Consider the following 19,955-nt stretch of genomic DNA (forward strand, 5'->3'; position numbering starts at 1 on the left):
AGGATTTTTGACGTGGACGAGGGAAAAGGAGATATGGAGAGAGGGGAAAAGCGGGGTTTTTGAAGTGGATTAACTAAAACTCCTGTGGGAAAGACCTTGGATGAAAACGTAAAATACAGAGGCAACTTTGCACTCTTTAGTATGTACCCCAAATACGTGGCAATTACATTGGCCTCAGCGCGCAAAAACTTCTTCCGTGAACGAAATATAATACAATTTTACATGGATTGTAAAACGGCTAACTGTTACGGATGATAATTTCCTGGCTGGGGTCGGTTCAATACTGGGGAATATATATATTTTAGAATGACTATAACCTCATTATTTTTTAAAGTCCCGCAAAAAGATGAAGGATTGACTTTCCCAAACAATCGGTAAAATAGGAACACGTTTAACTCGAAAGCAAAGAAGGACTTACGCATATGTTCGTTCGCAGGTTCCCACATCGTTGAATGGATGAAGTCAGCATTTTCAGACTTCACCCAGGTATGTTAACTAAAATTCACGACATTCGCTAGTAATCTTGCTAGTATTCTCAGCTGTAGGATGCCAAGAAGCGTCGCGGTCCTTAATTTAATAGGGAATTTTAGGCGCCATAGCTAGGAATTTTTCTCGGCCAATGGCGAACGACCTCAAAGATTCGCGGAATCATTCTTTTCCATGCGGAGTGGATTCCGTCTTGAAATCATTTGATCTTTTGGCGATGTCTATGGCCTCTCTTATAATGCCGGGGAAATAATTATTTTCCTTCACCATTATTTTAAGGTTGTCAATATCGGTGTGTCCCGGTTCACTTCAGGCGTTCTTTGTGATGGCCGATGCTTTGAACAGTTTGTTTTTAGTTTCTCACCGGTTTTCATCTAGACGCCACAAGAGCTTGGAACTTCGTATACCTACGCCCTCGAAAAGCGATGGTGGCGTTTTGTACGTCAGCCCGGGAAGAATATCGGTTATCTTAGTCGCACAATTGAATTTGATGACAGCAAAATGCTTTTTTTAAATCCTTGCGACATTCCCAGAAGTACCCGCAATCAATTTGAAGGTGTCATAGGCCTTCGGGTCCGATGTTGACTCTTCCTCTTGGTCAGGCATAGCGGTTTTTTGTCTTCTGTTATTCCCTTTCTCGACTATTTATAGGACTATATCATTCCTGTATAAGAGAGGTTTTATGACTAGGATGTCTAGTGATGTGATGAAGCATTTTGGCGATTGGCGTGTATAGGCTACCATCGTGAAGGGTATGGATGCTGAGATTCCAGGAATTTAGATGCAGCCGTAACGTTTTCAATTATTCCTCGCCGTACGGTAAAATGACAAAAGTATTGTCCACGTGTCTTATTCACATTGATGGACGTCTGTCGCAGGAATCCCAAACTTTCCTCACAAAGCTCCCCATGAAAAGTTTTTCCTCTACCGTGGAAAGTGATGAACACATCATGGTGCCTTTGGTCTACTCGTAGCGATTCCATTGGAAAAGGAATTGCGAAGGCAATGTTCCACAAATTCCGAGAAGCCCTTCAGGATGTTACAGGAAGTGATCCCTCTGATTATATTAAGCGTTTCCTCGATAGAAGCACTGGTGAAGAGTTATTCAACATAGATGCTCACCAGACGATCGTTTTCGTTGATGAAGATGTTTCTTATGATTCCAACGAAATGAGTTATATGTTTTGCACCACTGAGTCTGCCCGACGGGTTACTACAGTTCCAGGTACTTGGCGAGTCGATAAGTTGGTACGCCGATCTGACTCACAATTTATCGAAGGAGTATGTCCTTTTTATTAATTTGGGGCAGACTGTACAGTGTACAGTCTTGGTGGTTTTTCTGCCGTTAGAAGCAGGTGCCGTTGTTGTTCTTTCGGAATAAGCGATTTTTTGCTGATCGTTCTGTTGTTTTTCACTGTTTCGACCTTAGAATCGGTTTTCAACTGCCTATACGCCGGATGAAGATTTCCTTCTCGTATTCCTCTCTACTTTTCAAGTTATGTAGCCTCTGTGAGCGGGTAAAAAGAGCGTCCTCGCGTTATCCCCTAGATTCTTCACAGCTCTCATTTCTTTTGTCGTGAGGTTTGACTTAAGTCTTCTGGCGCTTGAGTTATGTAAATTTTAGATTGTAGACAAATCACTCAACCCGCTCACATAGAGTAATAACTAACCCTCTTGTATTTTAACGGGTGGTACCCTAACAAAACCCCCACCAAGAGCCTATTGAGGGAGCAAACGGTCGAGCACGACGATGATTAAGGGGACAGTTGAAGATGTGGGACCGGGAGAACGGGCCACAGTCGTGGTCCCCGCCACGGATGTGAATCGGCTCTAGCCGGCTAAATCCACGCTCGGGGCTTTTCTGTGTGCCGGAGGGTGGACAAGGGGTCAGGGAGGAGGGAATAACGAACGGGGGTTGGAGGGCATAATACGGGTCTCGGGAGGTCGGATAGGGATGAGTGAAGTCAGTGTCTACCTACTAACCATCCTCCATTCCGTCCCCACTAACAGAAGCGCCATTCACCCCACCTGCACTGGCATACGGCCGGCGCAATTATCGCGCCCCATTAGGTATCGAGTAAAACCCCTCTCGCCAGAGCTAACGCGAATGATATCTCACGCTTCGATCCTTATAAGCCCACAACTCAGCTCTTTCTGTGACATCCATGCCCTCTCACCGCTCCTCCGGCCACTTGTCACGGTTTCAGTGTCATCTATAGCTAATAATAGGTTATAGGTCCTCTTAATCAAAATTTCATTGTACAACAAGGCCAAATGAGGATTTCTTTTACCTCAATTTGGATGATAATATTTTTATCCTTGTTTAAAAAATGATAATTATATTCATTGCTCAACGAAAGTATGTTTTTTTGGTCCCAATTATTGCATCTCAGTCTGTTATAGACGCACATCAGATTTGACTGTCAAAAACCTATGTTACCGTCCCTAAGGATAACAGATCTTTTTTTATACTACTTGTGCTTTCCTCTTGACTCCACAGAAAGATACTACTAAAAGCTAATACTAAAGTTTTTTTAAAGCATGTGTGTATTTAATATGAAGACCAAAACCAGATATATATTTTTTCCAAACTCTAATATTATATACAACTATACATATTTTTCAAACCAGATATAATATATTTTCAGTGCAAACAGTTTTTACTTGATATTTTTCCTTGAGTTCGCTAGTCTCAGTATTTGACAGCAAATGTTGAGACGAAATCAGACTGCACGCTGAACCAATATAATTCACAAACTTAAATACTAAGCGACGATGGTCACAAAAATTATCGAGTACGGATTCTACAAGAAAAAACATGTTACAGTAAAATTCCAAAATTATGTTAAAGTAGCTGAAAGGCAATCTGATACCTATTTAGCATAAACACTCCAATGAAGGTGAGGGAAGAATTTTAATAATAGAACAGATAAAATTCCTTCACCTCTGGATTCAAAGATACTAAAAAAAGTTAATTTTACTAATGAAGCAACAAAAACATCGACGTTTCAAAATTTTCCGTCGATCAAAACTTTTTTCCAACTTCCCAATATTTTAATGTAAAAAATGCAATCAATTTTTCTTCTATATTTAATAATTTAATTTCCTTTTTCCTCATAATTTATTAATTTTCTATTTATTCATTTTTTTTCTAGTAAAAAATTACATCAGCATAGTTGTCTAGCAATTTCAGAAACTATCATTCTCTCCCGATCCTTTTCTAGAATAATTTTCGATAATCGTTTTGATGATTAATTACTTTTTTTCAAGAAATTAATGACTACGTGCCTTTTTTGTCAATATGTAAGGAAATAACTAGAAATGATACAGTTTTAACCATGATATTTAAACAATTAACGTAAGAAAACATAATTTATTCAATTTTGTAATCGCTGAAGCTCTCACTGAAATCCTCACTATGCATAGTAGGTCAAGTATTACTTTGAGAGATACATTCTGTAAACGTTACTCGTAATTACTTTAATCACCCTCTCTATCGCAAGACAACGAGGTTTCAATCCAGATTCAATCAACGGGGATCCCGCAAGTTACCCAATCCATTATATTTAAGTGACGAACGTACGAGCCATGCTAATTGCAATCACTGATACCAACGGTGCTAATGAAAATGAGACGCGAGATGGAGACCCAATCCTTGGATTAGCATTATCTTACAAATCCCTCTACCCACCGGCATATCCTGACGATACAACCGCCGAGACAAACCAAATCCGACCCTGAAGCACAACGCGTGGAAGCTGGGTTCCTCGTATCCTGAAATATGCGCCACCCTGCCAACGCTTATGTCGTGCAGTATCGTCGACGTCGACAGGCAACCCCGGCCATCAACATTTCCTCAGTTCTCCTCCCGCTTTCTCAAGCAGCCACTTCTCACCCAGTGGCTATAAGCATGCACACAAACTTACACACGTAAAATGTATAATTATCATTATATATGTTTATACAGATCTGCAAATACAAAGTGTATGGTGTACCATAAAGTTATCTTATTTTTTTACACAATAAGTAGATTTCGAATGGTATTTGCCATCCCTAAAAAATAAACAAGTGACACTACTAAATCTGAAGAAAGTTACCATCGGGCTACTGATTCAATGAAAAAATATCTAGCCTTTTGGAAGTGCAAGGATTACCCAATCGGCTCCCAATACGCTCCCAAATTTAGATTAGTTTTTAAAGAAGGCAAAACGTTGTTCTGAGATATTAATTAATTGGAAGGATTTGAATCATTACAAATTTGACTGTAGTCTCTGAAGCTAGAAAATCCCATATTTGGAGGGTAATACTAATAATACACATAAATACATACATACGCATAATAAAAATAATAAAAAGAGCATAACACAAAGTTCTCCTTCATTTAAATTATTAGTAAATGAAGGAAAAGATTTCTTCTTTGAGGGGGGTATGTAAATGGAAGCATTTGAATAGAACGATTTGATTTGATACTCGGTAGCTAGCAATTATTATACTTGCTGAGCAATAAAATAATACATACAAAAACATGCATAAGTTCGCGCATATATATGTGCGTGTGTGGGGAGTGTTGCGGTCGGATGTGATTGTGCACCCCTACGGTCTCCGGCGTGTGGCTGCGTGAATGGGAGAGCGATCATCTATGCGTGCTCAGGCAATGCAAGGAGAGACAGAGATGACACGGCCCCTCCACAAATGCATATGCTGCTGCTTCTCCTCCTCCCGCCTGCGGCCCTCCACCTGCCCACTCCCACCTTGTTAACTCAGCGTGCGTTTGCCGTTTGAGTCATGCATGGATTTGCTGGTTGTGATTCTTCAAATAAACAGGATTTTAATATGATTTCAGCATCTCATACGTATCCTATCAGCGATCTATCATTGGTATTAAACTATTGGCACCTCATGTCAGGGCAAAACATTCAAAAATTTGGTGTTACTGATGAATAGTCAAGTATGTATATTCAAATCATGCAAAATATCGGTAACGATGGCTATAAAGATAAAAAGACTCCAAATACAAAACTGCATAAGTTCGAGACACTACACAAAATTCAATCAATCAGTTTCTTTTATAGGATTCTTCAGATATCTTGGTTCTGAAAAAAACTTAAATATCATGTGATCTTATGTGCAACTATCCGGGATTCACTCACCAATATTTGAAACATTCAGTAACTCTTGTAATCGCTATGGATTTTGCGTGATTATTTAGGAGAAAATTTTGAAATGTGATTTGAATATTTTGTAGCTAGCGTTGACTCCGAGATCTGTCACACTAACGAATCACGCTTTATACCGGTAGTAACGACTCTTTAGATAAAAATGCTAATATGAGTGACAATAAAATAGAAATGTCACACACACTGAGATTACTTATTGGTATTTATCGCTTTAAATTATGCTTTCGTCCCGACATTCTCGGTGCTTCAGATAAAGGTTATTCATATTTAAAAACAATACACTCAACCTTCTTTTCCATTATACAATGTTTAATACCATATATTACACCTAAATACGACACTTTCAATGAAAGGGTGCTAATATGACCTCCTCAATGATCCAAAAATCTTATAATGTGCATTCCGTAAATGAAATAGAAGGTATGTCAGCTCTAATGATAGCATTATTGATAATACCAGACACTTTATCTATTTAAACCTCAATTTACTCCAAAAAATTGGAAAATACTTTAGAGCTCAAATAATTTACTATTTAATTTGTACATGGTCAATAACAAAATAAAATATATTATTTTATTAATTCGTGAATTATAACTTCATCATTCAGCAGAATTAACTAAACCATGCAAAAACTGTTCACGCAAGTCATTTAAATTGTATTAAAAGCTTACCTATCTTATTTTGAAAGTATCTTATACTGATGCTAGATTTGATAAATACCAAAATAACATAACACCAACTTCCCAAATCATAAAAAAATTCAACCATGTCTTTTCTTGTTAATCATTACTTTTAATCTAGTAGGTAACTGCAAGCGCGCACTTATGGAAGACATTTTGTAAACTTCAACCTCGATTTTAAACTCTAGGGGAAAAACGTATTGTTACCGTTACGTCCCAGAGCTTCTTTCGGTTATTAAGATGGAAGATTCGGTTATTCTATTTCTTCGGTTATTAATATGGAATCCTATTTGTAGGAAAAATAATTTTGTCCAACTTTTTCTTTCTTATAAGTTTAGTAATGTGGTCGTTCTGTACCTTTTAGCATTCAAGAGAAGGATTTTCCATTATATTAAGAAGCAGAGAAAGCTTACATTTACATCAATCTTATTTAAAACTAACCCGTTCCTAGTGTTTAACAGCCTCCATCGTACGGTTAACTTGATCCATTCCTCAAAAATTTCAACGTAAGACTTAATTAGTTCTAATTTATCGCTAAACGGGCCCAAATAAGTCTGCTAGATTTGAAAAAAATACATTCACACTTTAAATACTATTCCTCCGATATAATGCTTCCAATGATACTTTTATATTTTATGATCTTATGCGGACTTATTCGGCATTCACTCTCTGGAATTAGCCCATAACGCCATCGTGCGACCCCGAATAATTATTTTCCTTTATTTTAGAGTTATCATATTTTAGTCATAGTCTTCCTCCTCAACGGAATTACATTTCGTGAATATTTTTATGCGCTTACAAAGAGATGGGTATGGCACGATAAAAAGGATGAAAATAACAAATGAGCGGCGGAATCCGCTTAAAAAATTGGCCGCTTAAATGTAGGTGAGTCAGCGGTCTTTGCCATCAAGAAGAAGGGCTTCAGTATCAGCCGTGTTTGTAGAGGATGAATGTGGGAAATATTGGCAAAGTCAGGCCAATAAAATCACAATACAGGGCAGCTTGATCCTCTTCCTCCTTAGGTCACCCAATTTCTCCGTGCATTAGAGTGTGCTGTCAGATATTTTACCAATTATCTCGTACGCCGTGAAACCAGGCCAAACTTCAAATAAATGTTGAACGTTCCAAAGAATTAAACTGTTGATATGTTTAATAATGGTTCAAATTTTTAAATACTGGAGATTCTTTTCAACTCCTTAGATAGTTTTGTCTGATATTTAGGCCCAATTCTGTTTTGCCTGAGTTTCGCAAGTAAACTGTTGTCTATATGAATACCTTTCATGTAGAAATACATAGCTATTACACATATACACGAAGAAAACTTTTACCAACATTAGTTCTTGGCCCATTTAATTAAACATTTCATAGTTTTATTACCTACTATAATTATTATCACGGACATTAGATATTGCTCAATACTACGATAATTACCACTAACCTGAATTTTTACCATAACTGACCTTAGTCTTACAGGCTTTGGTTACAATGTGTTTTGGGCTCTGAGTGTAATGGTCAATATCTATGAGTTACAGTTGGGGTAGAAAGCGCTACGATTCAATTTCTTCTTATTTTCAGGTTTCTTTTTTGCGGCTGATTGGTAACGGTGGCTACGCGTCCTGCAGCTGATAAGAATGGACTTTTCGAGGGAATCGTTTATGCTTTGGGCATTATAATTATCAGCATAATTTAAAATTAAATAAAAACTTAATTTGGTAGTCTACATTTTACGTTCGCGGTAACCTTCGGCCTGTATAAAACGTAGCCAAATGAAAAATGGACACTTAAACAACATTTCTGCAAACGAATGAGACGATTGTTTAACAAGTTAAATAACTCAAACAGCGATCGGGGTCAGAAATTTTAGTTGAAAACATACTTATGTAAATTCAAATTCTTGAAAATCTTATTTTTAATATCAAGGCAACCATTTTGGAAATTTTTCCCACTGATGATAACTGTCATGGGCTTTACTTATTCCCGAGACATTAAGAGAAGTTGTGCTGGCCATAGTGATACAGGAATTCAGACTGCTCTCACAATGGGGATAAGTCAGACTAACTGTATAAAGGGCTAAAAAGGAAGATAGTGTGTGTTGAACTTTCTCTGGGACTTATTTTTATGTGTTTGAAATATTTTAGTCATCTAGTGCCATTGGAATTACTTGAGAAATAAATTCGAATTCCCATTAATCAACAGTGTGTAATTAATTAACTTTCTAACAAATGTAAATTCAATAAAAAAAATGGCCGCAAAAGGAAGTTGGAATACCTAACCATTTGCAGGTGCAACCTTCTACAAGCGACTATTTAGCTGTTCACCGAGATTTAAATGATTTCTAAAATATTTAAAAACCTATTGCTACAAGAAAACAGAAACCTATTACTAACTTTCAATCACTCACTCAACCAATACTGATAACTTTCAGGATATTTTCAGCTAATTTTTATTCTTCCAAGTTCTTGCAATAGTAACATACATCATTCGCTATAATGAATCCAAACTTGGAATAAGTGAAACGCTACAACTGAAAATGCATGGGGAGAAGTGAATTTCTGACGTTGAGTCACCATGAACCTACATTAGAGTACATTGAAAATATTTTCACTACCGTCATTCTATCAAATGGAAAAATAAAATTGGTTCTAATTCGTTCCCATATCGAGAATTTTTATGAGTCTCTCGGAAAGAAAAAGTAAAATTACTTTGATTTTCCAGGAGGGCAGATAAGAACTGTGGAGCATCATAGAGGGAAGGGTAATTCACCTGTCTAGCCTCTGAACGGAAGAGCTTGGCTTTAATATCCTCTCGGGAGCCTGAGAATGCAATTGAAGTTGACGAGAGTACTTCAATGCATTGGATTCCAGCCAAGAAAAACTTAATTAGTGAACTAAGGTATAAAGAAACCCGCACCAGCGGCTAATCTACGGCAAAACTAGCACCAGCGAAAATCGAACATTGATTTATAACTATTCCAAAACAGCTGATATCATTACCACTTATCAAATCAACTGAATTTTCTACCAAAATTATGAATTAATATTTCAAAAGCCCAGGCAAAATCGTTAACTCCAATGACGATCGTTACGTATCTACAGTATATTATCCTATATTTATATTCTTCATAATTTTCCCAAGAAGAAAAAAATCTATGTGAATATTGTGGTTTTTTATTTCAATTAGCTTCTACAGCGTAAAACAAGATGAACCACTGATTAAATGAGTCTCAGAGACATTACAACAACCCGAACGTTCGTACAGCCAATGGAAAAATTAAATTCACCAGCGATTTGAAACACGAGCATAAATATGCATGACGACTAACGAAACCGAAATTAAAGAGTATAATATTGGTACAAAAGTTATGTGCGAGATAAAAATTAAAAAAAAACAAAAACCAAAAAAATAAGAGAAAATTTCAGGGAGACCCAAGTTATTCTGTCTGGGCAGCGAATTGAATATGAGGGTGAACGGATATTACCATATTTTTTTCCAAATATTAAAAAAAATAAGTAATTTGGTTAACTCGTCGTCTCCCCCACGCAGTATTACACATATCCGTTTGCGGCCCCCATTCTCAGCCCTGAACTCTCGGTTCCAGGCCAAAATACGGGCTGCGAAGCGGTTAATGGTGATGGTGGTGTGAGAACGGCCGATGGTTTTCTGGCGGGAGGTGAACGTGGGGAAGGCTGGGAGTGGGGAGGCATCGGGGTTGGAAGGGCATATCGCTAATTGCTGCGGTATTTCCGTTCGCCAACTTTCGCGCGGAACATAGTTCTCAGAGAAGGGCGTTAATGAACACCCTACTCTATTCTTTCCTCTCTCTCTCTCCTCTTTGCTTAGCACTTTTACCCATTCAACCCCTTTTTGTCCTTTCATTACGGCAAAACGGCATCCATCAAAGCCTATTGGTGAGAGAATAAGGACCTAGGACTAATGTCTGAGTTTCAATAAATGTGTCTGTATGAGCCTGAGAATGGAGGACCGAGTCTTTCTGTGTGTGGGTGTTGCAATTAAAGAGCCATGAAAATTTCGATAATTGAAAGAGAAGTGGTTTTAACTACACGAAAGAAAAACGGCGATGTGAGAAAGAGGTCTGGTAATTGATGTACTTAAAAAGCTTTTCCAACAGTTTCCTACATATATAATCACGCCAATTACAGAGATTATAGATTGATATAAAACTACGTATTTAATTATTATTTACAGCCAATTATTAAATGACTCAGTAAGTGTGGAATTTAAAACGTTTAATTATTGCATTGAGCTCTAATTTACACTTTGTATTACATAAATAAATTTTTATCTTAACGTAACTACTAAATTTATTGTAAATTTTAAATGGCAACATTTAATTTTCTTTTCAAGGCATAACAATTATACTATAGCTCAATCATCATTACAATATGAACCTCTAAAATATGAACCTCTAGATGCAGTTTTGGCTTAATTAAAAGAGTCATCCCATTATAGTTGCATTTTCTTTTGCACATAATTAGAAATCAACGCCATGCAGAAAGATATTGGTCAAAAATCTATCAACTTCGTTTTTGAAATCTAACTTTAACGCCCGTCATCCATCTTGTCTTCTTCCATGCAAGAGACTGATACTCAGTACTCTTGGTTCAAGATGAAACGTATTTATGTTGTACGTATGGTACTTGGAGAACAAAGCGCATAGCAGTAATCACTTGCACCTAAGGAATAGAACAAATATTCGAGAGAAATCTGGCGATGCCATAAGCCCACTCTTAACGAAAAGCTCCAATAGGACTACTGTTTAACGTGCTATCTGATAGGCGAAGTGCTACTCTTGAAGTGCTCTTCTCAAACCTTCTAGCAGATATGGGGCTTCCGCTGACCAATCCTCGCTTCAAAATGTAAAATGTTATGCAAAAGAGTTTATAGCAATGCTGAGAATCAAGATAATTGTATTTCGTGTTAAATATGAGGGAAAGTGAACATTGGATGAAAAAATTGTTTTTATTTATGCTCAAAATAAGTAGGTATGGGATGAAATTGTTGCACGTATGTTATCCCAATATCAATCCTTCATGGTGAAAAAGCACTGTTAAAAAAACTCGTAACGCCATTTGTAGGAGATCATTTGCAATATATTTCCTTGAAATCAAAATGGTTTGAATAGTTACAGCTAGTTTCCCAAGAAGGATTGTATCAATAAATCATCTATCAAACTTTAATACTTTAATGTTACCGCTTCATGTGCACTTTCATAATTTTCATTATAGGTTCATCTTATAGGTTCAATATTGAATTATCAATCTGTACCAACATAAGCAAATTTGAACGGCACATCATATTTCGCGCAAAAAAATACCTCAAAAAATTGATAGGTATTGACGTAATTAAATACCATGCATAAAAGATTCTGGAAAAATAGTTGATACTGTGTCGCATCTTACAGTAAAACTTAGTTTTTTTTAAATCTCAAAATATCTTCCATCGGAGATCATTGTTTATTTACACCCAGGACCTTCGGTAAAAAACTGTGGCCATTCCCTCCTTGTGTCTTGCTACCCTTATCCTGTTTAGAATTCCTCAACCCGCCCGGTTTTACGGGCACCCTTACAACTTTAAATCTTTCCCACCGTATACAGCGCTTCCGCACAAGCTCCCCGTCCATTTCCCCCCGGCTGGTGAAACCACAACTCCGAAAAGACTTGGTTAGGGATAACCAAAGGGAGGGAGCACTCCTGTACGGCTTCTTAAAAAAAATATACATACAATTTGGGTCCTCTCCGCTCGCTTCCACGCATGAAAACGCGTCCCAAAGGGAGGCTCAACAAATTACCGCCATTATGCGCGCTCGCTTGTCGGCCAAAATAGTCACCGCCGAGAGTCACACTATTGGAAGTAGCACGGAGCGCTACTACTTCATGGGTAATAATAGGCTGCTTGCATTGATATTGGACGTACCTTTGTAAATCTAATGAATAGAGTAAGCACGTTTTTGAATTATCAAAAGCTGATTTTAACTGCATATGGATAAGATTAAAATTTCCTCTGTGACAGAATTAAATTAACCACTACATATTGTGTACATTCTATGTGTCTTGTAGATCAAATAGCTACCCATGAGATAAAAGGAAGTTACACCAAGTGCTAATGGCTGCACCGCTGATACTATAAAATGTAGACAAACGAGGAAAAAATTTGAACAATGAATGCATAAAGTTGCTGACAGTATCAGTGTTAGCTGACATAAAGTTGATGCAAGCACGTAAAATATCCACTCCAAAACCTTAGACAAAAACATGAGAAATAATTTATCTTCCTTGTCCGCCAACTGAAATTCGCCATATTGGAAGTTGCCCAGAGAGCTACTTTATGGGTACCTTGTTGGCTTCGTTAAATGCAGACGTTGCCGTGTGAATCAAATACGCCTAATGAATACAAAAATGATTTCCTCAGGACAATCATAAACTGACTTTAACTTCCTAATGCTAAGTTTAGAATTAACTCTAAAACAGAGTAGCAACATTAGCTATCACTGCACATTATTTGGGTATCATCCGTAACTACCGAGACTATAAGAAGTAGGGTACTCATATTAATTCGTTGGTTCCATGAATTGCAGAGACATATGGGACACATAGGACTTATGTGTTCAAAACACTTGCTATGAGTAAAAACTTAAACTGATGTAACATGTATGCAACCACATTACGAATATCCTCTGCAGCGTACTACAAGCATCTGGCACAGATATAAATCATAAATCAAATGCCTAACTTTCCGACCAAGTACTCACCACTAAGAGCCTTTCGTAAGTTTGTAGAACACTCATAGGTATAATGTTAGTTCAGTTAATATCAATCGTACCTTCGTGAATCTAATTGGCCCAATGAATATAGATTATACTAGACACTAGAGTAGAAGTAAATACAGAAATACATCAGGTAATTTAAACATTTCCAACAATATATATTTCTGGGTCAAAAAACTACAGAACAATGTAAAAAAAACGAGCAATAGGCTGGTTCAATAATTGTATAAATGTGATTTGTGTGTCATTCATCGTTCTCGCTGGTCTTACGGTCACTTTTGAGAATTTCCTATGAAAAGAGACGTACAGAGGAAATGGACACCGAGTTGGTTCCATAAGTTGCAGATAGATGTAAATCTTATACAAGGTTCAGTTAAAACGGCGTATTTTCCACGGTAGAGCAACTACCTACTTTCAGAACTAATATAACTTGATAGATACAAAAGGCTGCGGTTACGATTTCCGATTACTATTACATTAAATCCTACATCCATAAAATTTGTCGATCAAATAGTCTCCGCTATTAATCGCCAAATCCGAATTCTGCACTTGAACGTCAGTTCCATTAATTAAAGGCACTTTTGATAATCTAATGGTTGCTCAAATGCAAAAAGCTTATTCTCAGTACAAGTATAAATTTATTTTAACTTTGCCTAAAATCTCCACATCACCTCCGACGACAGAATGGAAATTTGTATATGATTAACTACTAATATACATCTCATAGATATTTTCTTTTGGTAAGCCACCACTGAGAGTCAGTTTATATGTCCCAGTCATCGCTACAACGTGAGAAATAAAAATGACCCATTATTATTATTAGTACACCAAGTACTACACAATAAATTATTTTTCACTGTACAATGAGGGTATTTGTGAACGAATAGTAAGCTGATTCTGTAATTGCAGGCATTCCTGGGTGAGCATAACCTGTCCCGTGCGTAAAGAGGACTTGCTATCAATGAAATATGGATGCACTGATTTTAACTCTTCATAATTACACTGCGAATTTCCTACCACGTAGAATGGTACCATGTGGCACAGCTATTAATTATGAATCATCAATCAAACTTGCCGTCTGAAATGATGCCGCTTGAATAGTAGCTACCTATGGCAGTGTCGTAATAATCTTATAAGCTCATTGATGAATTTCAAAACTTGCTATCAGTATCAATAGATTTGAACATTTCTATCATTATATCCCGGGGTCCTACAGTACCTCTGCAATCAAATGGAATAAGATAAATGGTACTGAGGTAATAGTATATCAGATATCTAACTTTCGGGAAAAATAGCTGCCATTGAAAGAGAGAGATTGGAAGTAACTTTGAGCGCAACTCGACACTAAGTTTGTTCTCGTTAGGTCTCGAGTCAAAGTTGGTGAGTTTAATAGGCCCAATGAATCTAGAAATCTTGTTCTTCGTACATATCATCTATCTACAGTCATAATATAATCATAAATATATTTTGGAATAGTATGATTTCAATCAATATGATCTCTACAATAGAGTGGAATAATACAGAGTAAGGAGTACAGTCATTAATATATATACTTGTCGCCCTATCACTAATGCAGGGGGGGGGGCGCTCTATTGGAAGTAACAGATGATGCTTATGGGCACTGCTTGTGCTTCCAGGGTTGCAGGGGAATGTGATTTCATTATGTTTAATGGTTTTACTAAGCCTTCCATCACTTACAACATGACCCGAAGTAAGACGTATATGGCTAAATTAAATATTTTCTTAAACTCCTATAAATTATGCAACATATTTGTATATTTCCTGCTGACCAAACAGCCAACTCAGGGAGCCCTTATCTTGAAAGTAAGAGAGGTTACTTTTAGGTACGATGTTAGTTCCCTATTCGGGTAGAAAAAGGAGTGATTTACATTTATAGACATCTTCATTGCCCAAAAAATGACCTCAGTTACTAAATGAATTGACAAAACCTGCACGGTCGTCGTAAGAGCCTGCTATTCAGACAAAAATTCCGTCATCAGTTATAAGTTCTATTTACTTAAAAATATTAATTTTCTACGAAGTATTAAATGGAAAGAAAAAGCTGTGATAATCACCGCTCTAACCTACATTTTTCCTCAGAAGTAAAAGAAATTTCCATGATCCGAAAACTCTTCACGACTTTATTCGACAAAAAAGTATTATCATAATAAAGATCATCAGATTATCATCAAAAGTGAAATAGCATTGTAGAGCTCTACCTAATATGCCAAGTAAACTCTATATCGTCTTTTTGTGACCTCTAGTGAAGATAGGCTTCATTTTTCAGCAGGTGCTATTTAGTTGAACATGGGAAAGCACTTACATCTCATCAAACACGATAACAGAAATTTTTACGGATATATTAACAAATTCAACATCATACTAATCTAAGATTAAGGAGTTATAGCGTTATATGCAAGTATCAGATGCCCAGTAGAGATAATACAGCAGCGGTTTCGAAACAAGCTCCTGATCAATTACAAAACTCACAACATTGGTGGCTATTAGTAAAGATCTCTCTTTTATGCTAGAGGCAAAAATTACATTTTATAATCGATGTTTCCTATATTTTTGATATTCTAGTTTCATCGACAGAAGTTAAAAGCGGGGTAAGGAACTCACCATGAAAGAAGATGGCAGTATCAAACTCCGAGACGCTGGAAGGTCCGAGTGTTGGATTCCTCAAGAGACCACGAGGATAATCAGCATCGCTCACCACCTTTCCATAGCTTCACTCTGCTGACCACCGATATCACAACCTTAATTTCTTTAATTGCATACGCTAGCCAAATACATTAACACTAAAATTTTCCCCAGAAAAAGTTGTTCCTCCAAAGCTACTCACAAAAAAAACTAGTGCGGGTTTGCAGCTGTCATGAGAAAATGCAAAAAAAATCACTTCCTTCCCGCAATATTAAAATAACGAAAAAAAAACACTTTCGAAGCAAAAAAATCCACAAGATTCAAAAATAGAAAAATTTATCCATGGTCAAAAATTGTCGGTTATTTCCTCGACCGACGATATTGTCTGTGGCAACAAAAATAAATATGTTCTACCTCCAGTAAATACGTCAGGCACTATAAAAAAATCACCAAAGGATTTCAACAAACTGTAACCCCCTTCTGTAAAGAGGATTAGGATTTCGTGGCAGTGCTGTGTCTATATTTTTTTAAAGCCGTGCAAGAAGCATTGATGTTAAGAGGAAGCCGAAGTAAATACCGGAGATTTCTACTAAAATAACACGCAGATCGATGAAACTTGAAGATGACAATTCCTTATTTACACTATACTTCTTTCCTTCTTCGTAATATATATTTTTTTCAATCCTATTTTATGAATCTTGAGCATTCGGGCGAAACACTTATTCGGCACAGTATTAAGTTTTCTTATTCATTTAAAGGTATCCCCGGTTCCTTGACGGACTTCTTCCTCCGCGATAAAACCAATGATGGAAGATGACGGTAAGTTGCGAATACATCTTCATTGTATGGATTTTCCTCGACGTCTTCTGTGACGGGAGCGAAAATTGTAAACCGAAAAATATTAGGGGGGAGGTAATGAGGGGGGACTAGGGTAATAGGAAAAAACGCCGTGGAACAAGCACACACACTGAACACGGAGCGAGCGAGCGAGGAGATCCCGGCAGCACCGCTTTCAGTTGCCGCTGAAAGGCCAGGCGCGAGACTGTAGACTCGCTGAAGGCAACCCCATTGGTTAGCTCCCCTCCCCGCCGCTAACCCTCCCCTCCCGAACCATAAAAATTCCCGAGCGGCCGATGGTAGCCGAAGTTCGGCGAAGGAGGAAGAGAAAGGCAGAGGCGAAACGGCAACAGTGTGTGTGTGAGTAAATGTGAGCGAGTAAAGGCGCAGGCTGCGATGCTGCTCCGCTGGTGGAGTGGAATATGGGAGAGGCGCGGCAGCATGGGGAGCAGAGCGAGTGGTGAATGGGACGGCGCGGCGGCGGGAAGGACGCGAATGCAGACACACACGGGACGGGTGAAGAGGGAAATGGGATGTGTGTGTATGTACGGGATGGTTGAGAAAACAGATTCCTCGTCGACACATCAGCTCTAAGCTGCTTGTGTTGTCGCTCGCTTTCCCTATTAGCCCCTCTCAAGCGTTACAAAACGCCAAAATTTTGAGAACTGATATGGGATTTTAATAAACTCCAAAAATCTGGAACATAATTAAGATTAATACATAAGATTCTACGCATTATCAAGTTTATCCTGGTGGGGCTGGATCCAGAATTTTTCCTGGGCTTGGGGGGCAGGCAAATGGTCTTCTTGTATGTGAAATAAAAAATAAAGTACATCATTTGCTATGCGATATATTATCTTTGTTTTACTATGAGATTTATTAATATGAAATTAAATGATCGAGGCTCCGTAATACACAAAACAAAATAAACGTGATGATAACCGTATAAAAAATATTGTGTATTTTTTTAAGCGTCTGGCGGATTTCGGGAGGTCACGTGCCCCTGTGCCCCCAAAAATCCGCCTATGTTTTCTGGTATTTATAACTTACGGAGATAATTAGGCTATTTCTAATTGTAAGTTAGCCTCCCTATTATCCCTTCTCAAGCTTTACGAAGCGATACGTACAGGCAAAAAATCTCAGAAGTGATATGGGCATTGGGCATACTATGAACGCAAATAATCCGCATAATAAGTAAGATTAATAAGTAAAAATAAACTATCAAGTTTTTGCATCCATTTATTAATAATGGAGATGTTTGAGATATTTGTAATTATTGGTTAAAAAGGTATTCTCCTATTATATGCTATCAGCTTCTTACGGCTGAGAATAAAAGTATGGAAGGAGAGAAACAATTCATCAGGTGCTGCATATAGAGCATGTTTCTCTATGGAAACGACGCTTGAACATTGACAGCAACACAGAAGTCTAGACTGGAAGCATTAAAAATGTGGTGCTAGCGAAGTATGATCAAGATAAAGTGGAACGAACTAGTAAGTAGTGAGGAAGTGATAAGAGGAATGGGAGAAAATAGAAGTCTTCTAAAAACCTAGGAGAAGACGGGACAACATAGTTGGTCACATTATGGGGCATGATGGACTGATGAAAACAATCGAAGATGGACAAGTCGATGGGAAGAAGTGCAAGGGACGACCTCGAATGAGTGACATGAAACAGGTTATAATGGATGTGAAATAGAAGAAATAAGTCGCTTTAAAAACGCTAGCGGATAGGAGAGAGAAATGGATGGATGCATTCTACGCATTATCAAGTTTATCCTGGTGGGGCTGGATCCAGAATTTTTCCTGGGCTTGGGGGGCAGGCAAATGGTCTTCTTGTATGTGAAATTAAAAATAAAGTACATCATTTGCTATGCGATATATTATCTTTGTTTTACTATGAGATTTATTAATATGAATTTAAATGATCGAGGCTCCGTAATACACAAAACAAAATAAACGTAATGATAACCGTATAAAAAATATTGCGTATTTTTTTAAGCGTCTGGCGGATTTCGGGGGGTCACGTGCCCCTGTGCCCCCAAAAATCCGCCTATGTTTTCTGGTATTTATAACTTACGGAGATAATTAGGCTATTTCTAATTGTAAGTTAGCTTCCCTATTATCCCTTCTCAAGCTTTACAAAGCGATACGTACAGGCAAAACATCTCAGAAGTGATATGGGCATTGGGCATACTATGAACGCAAATAATCCGCATAATAAGTAAGATTAATAAGTAAAAATAAACTATCAAGTTTTTGCATCCATTTATTAATAATGGAGATGTTTGAGATATTTGTAATTATTGGTTAAAAAGGTATTCTCCTATTATATGCTATGATCTTCTTACGGCTGAGAATAAAAGTATGGAAGTAGAGAAACAATTCATCAGGTGCTGCATATAGAGCATGTTTCTCTATGGAAACGACGCTTGAACATTGACAGCAACACAGAAGTCTAGAGTGGAAGCATTAAAAATGTGGTGCTAGCGAAGTATGATCAAGATAAAGTGGAACGAACTAGTAAGTAGTGAGGAAGTGATAAGAGGAGTGGGAGAAAATAGAAGTCTTCTAAAAACCTAGGAGAAGACGGGACAACATAGTTGGTCACATTATGGGGCATGATGGACTGATGAAAACAATCGAAGATGGACAAGTCGATGGGAAGAAGTGCAAGGGACGACCTCGAATGAGTGACATGAAACAGGTTATAAAGGATGTGAAATAGAAGAAATACGTCGCTTTAAAAACGCTAGCGGATAGGAGAGAGAAATGGATGGATGCATCAAACTAATCTTAAGATGACGTCAACGAATGATGATTATGAAAGTTACAACCAAGTTTGCCCTGGTATTCAATTCCAAAAGAGATACTTGGGATGTTTGAAATTATTGGTAAAAATGTTTTTCATATAACATGCTACCATTAAAGTCCTTGCCATTTAACTAAAGAGGATATTATCTGGCTACTTAATTTAAAACAGTGAATGTCTACCAATTCTCCAGAACAAATGAGATCTTCCCTTAGAGCTTATTTATTTTTTCACTCCTTAATTTGTAGCAGTTCTGTAGCTCGATCAATCCTCCTACTCATTAATGTATCTGTCATCAATTTCGGTAGTTTTTGACAATTTAGACATTTTATTAGTAACGCTCCGAATACTACTAAGATTTGAATAAGATATTTCCAAACAAGAATGAAAAAAGTAAACTTAAAGGTAAACGTTTCGCTCATTTTATATAAAATTTCTAGAATCCAAAAAGTATTACAAAATGAATAATTAATCTTATAAAATTATTCCCTATTTCTCATTTTTACGCATTTAATCATCAAGGTTTTAACATGGTCG

General features: G+C 37.3%; 1 protein-coding gene across 1 annotated transcript in view; it reads right to left on the bottom strand.

Moving 5' to 3' along the window:
* LOC124158176 overlaps positions 1 to 16,798 on the bottom strand; it is a 746,399-nt gene extending 729,601 nt beyond the window's left edge. Inside the window, exon 1 of the mRNA XM_046533363.1 lies at positions 15,750 to 16,798. The gene's annotated coding sequence lies outside the window, so the exon portion shown is untranslated. The remainder of the gene's footprint in view (positions 1 to 15,749) is intronic.
* Positions 16,799 to 19,955: the final 3,157 nt, after the last annotated feature.

Source organism: Ischnura elegans, chromosome 4, assembly GCF_921293095.1.
Source record: "Ischnura elegans chromosome 4, ioIscEleg1.1, whole genome shotgun sequence".
Classification (NCBI taxonomy): domain Eukaryota; kingdom Metazoa; phylum Arthropoda; class Insecta; order Odonata; family Coenagrionidae; genus Ischnura; species Ischnura elegans.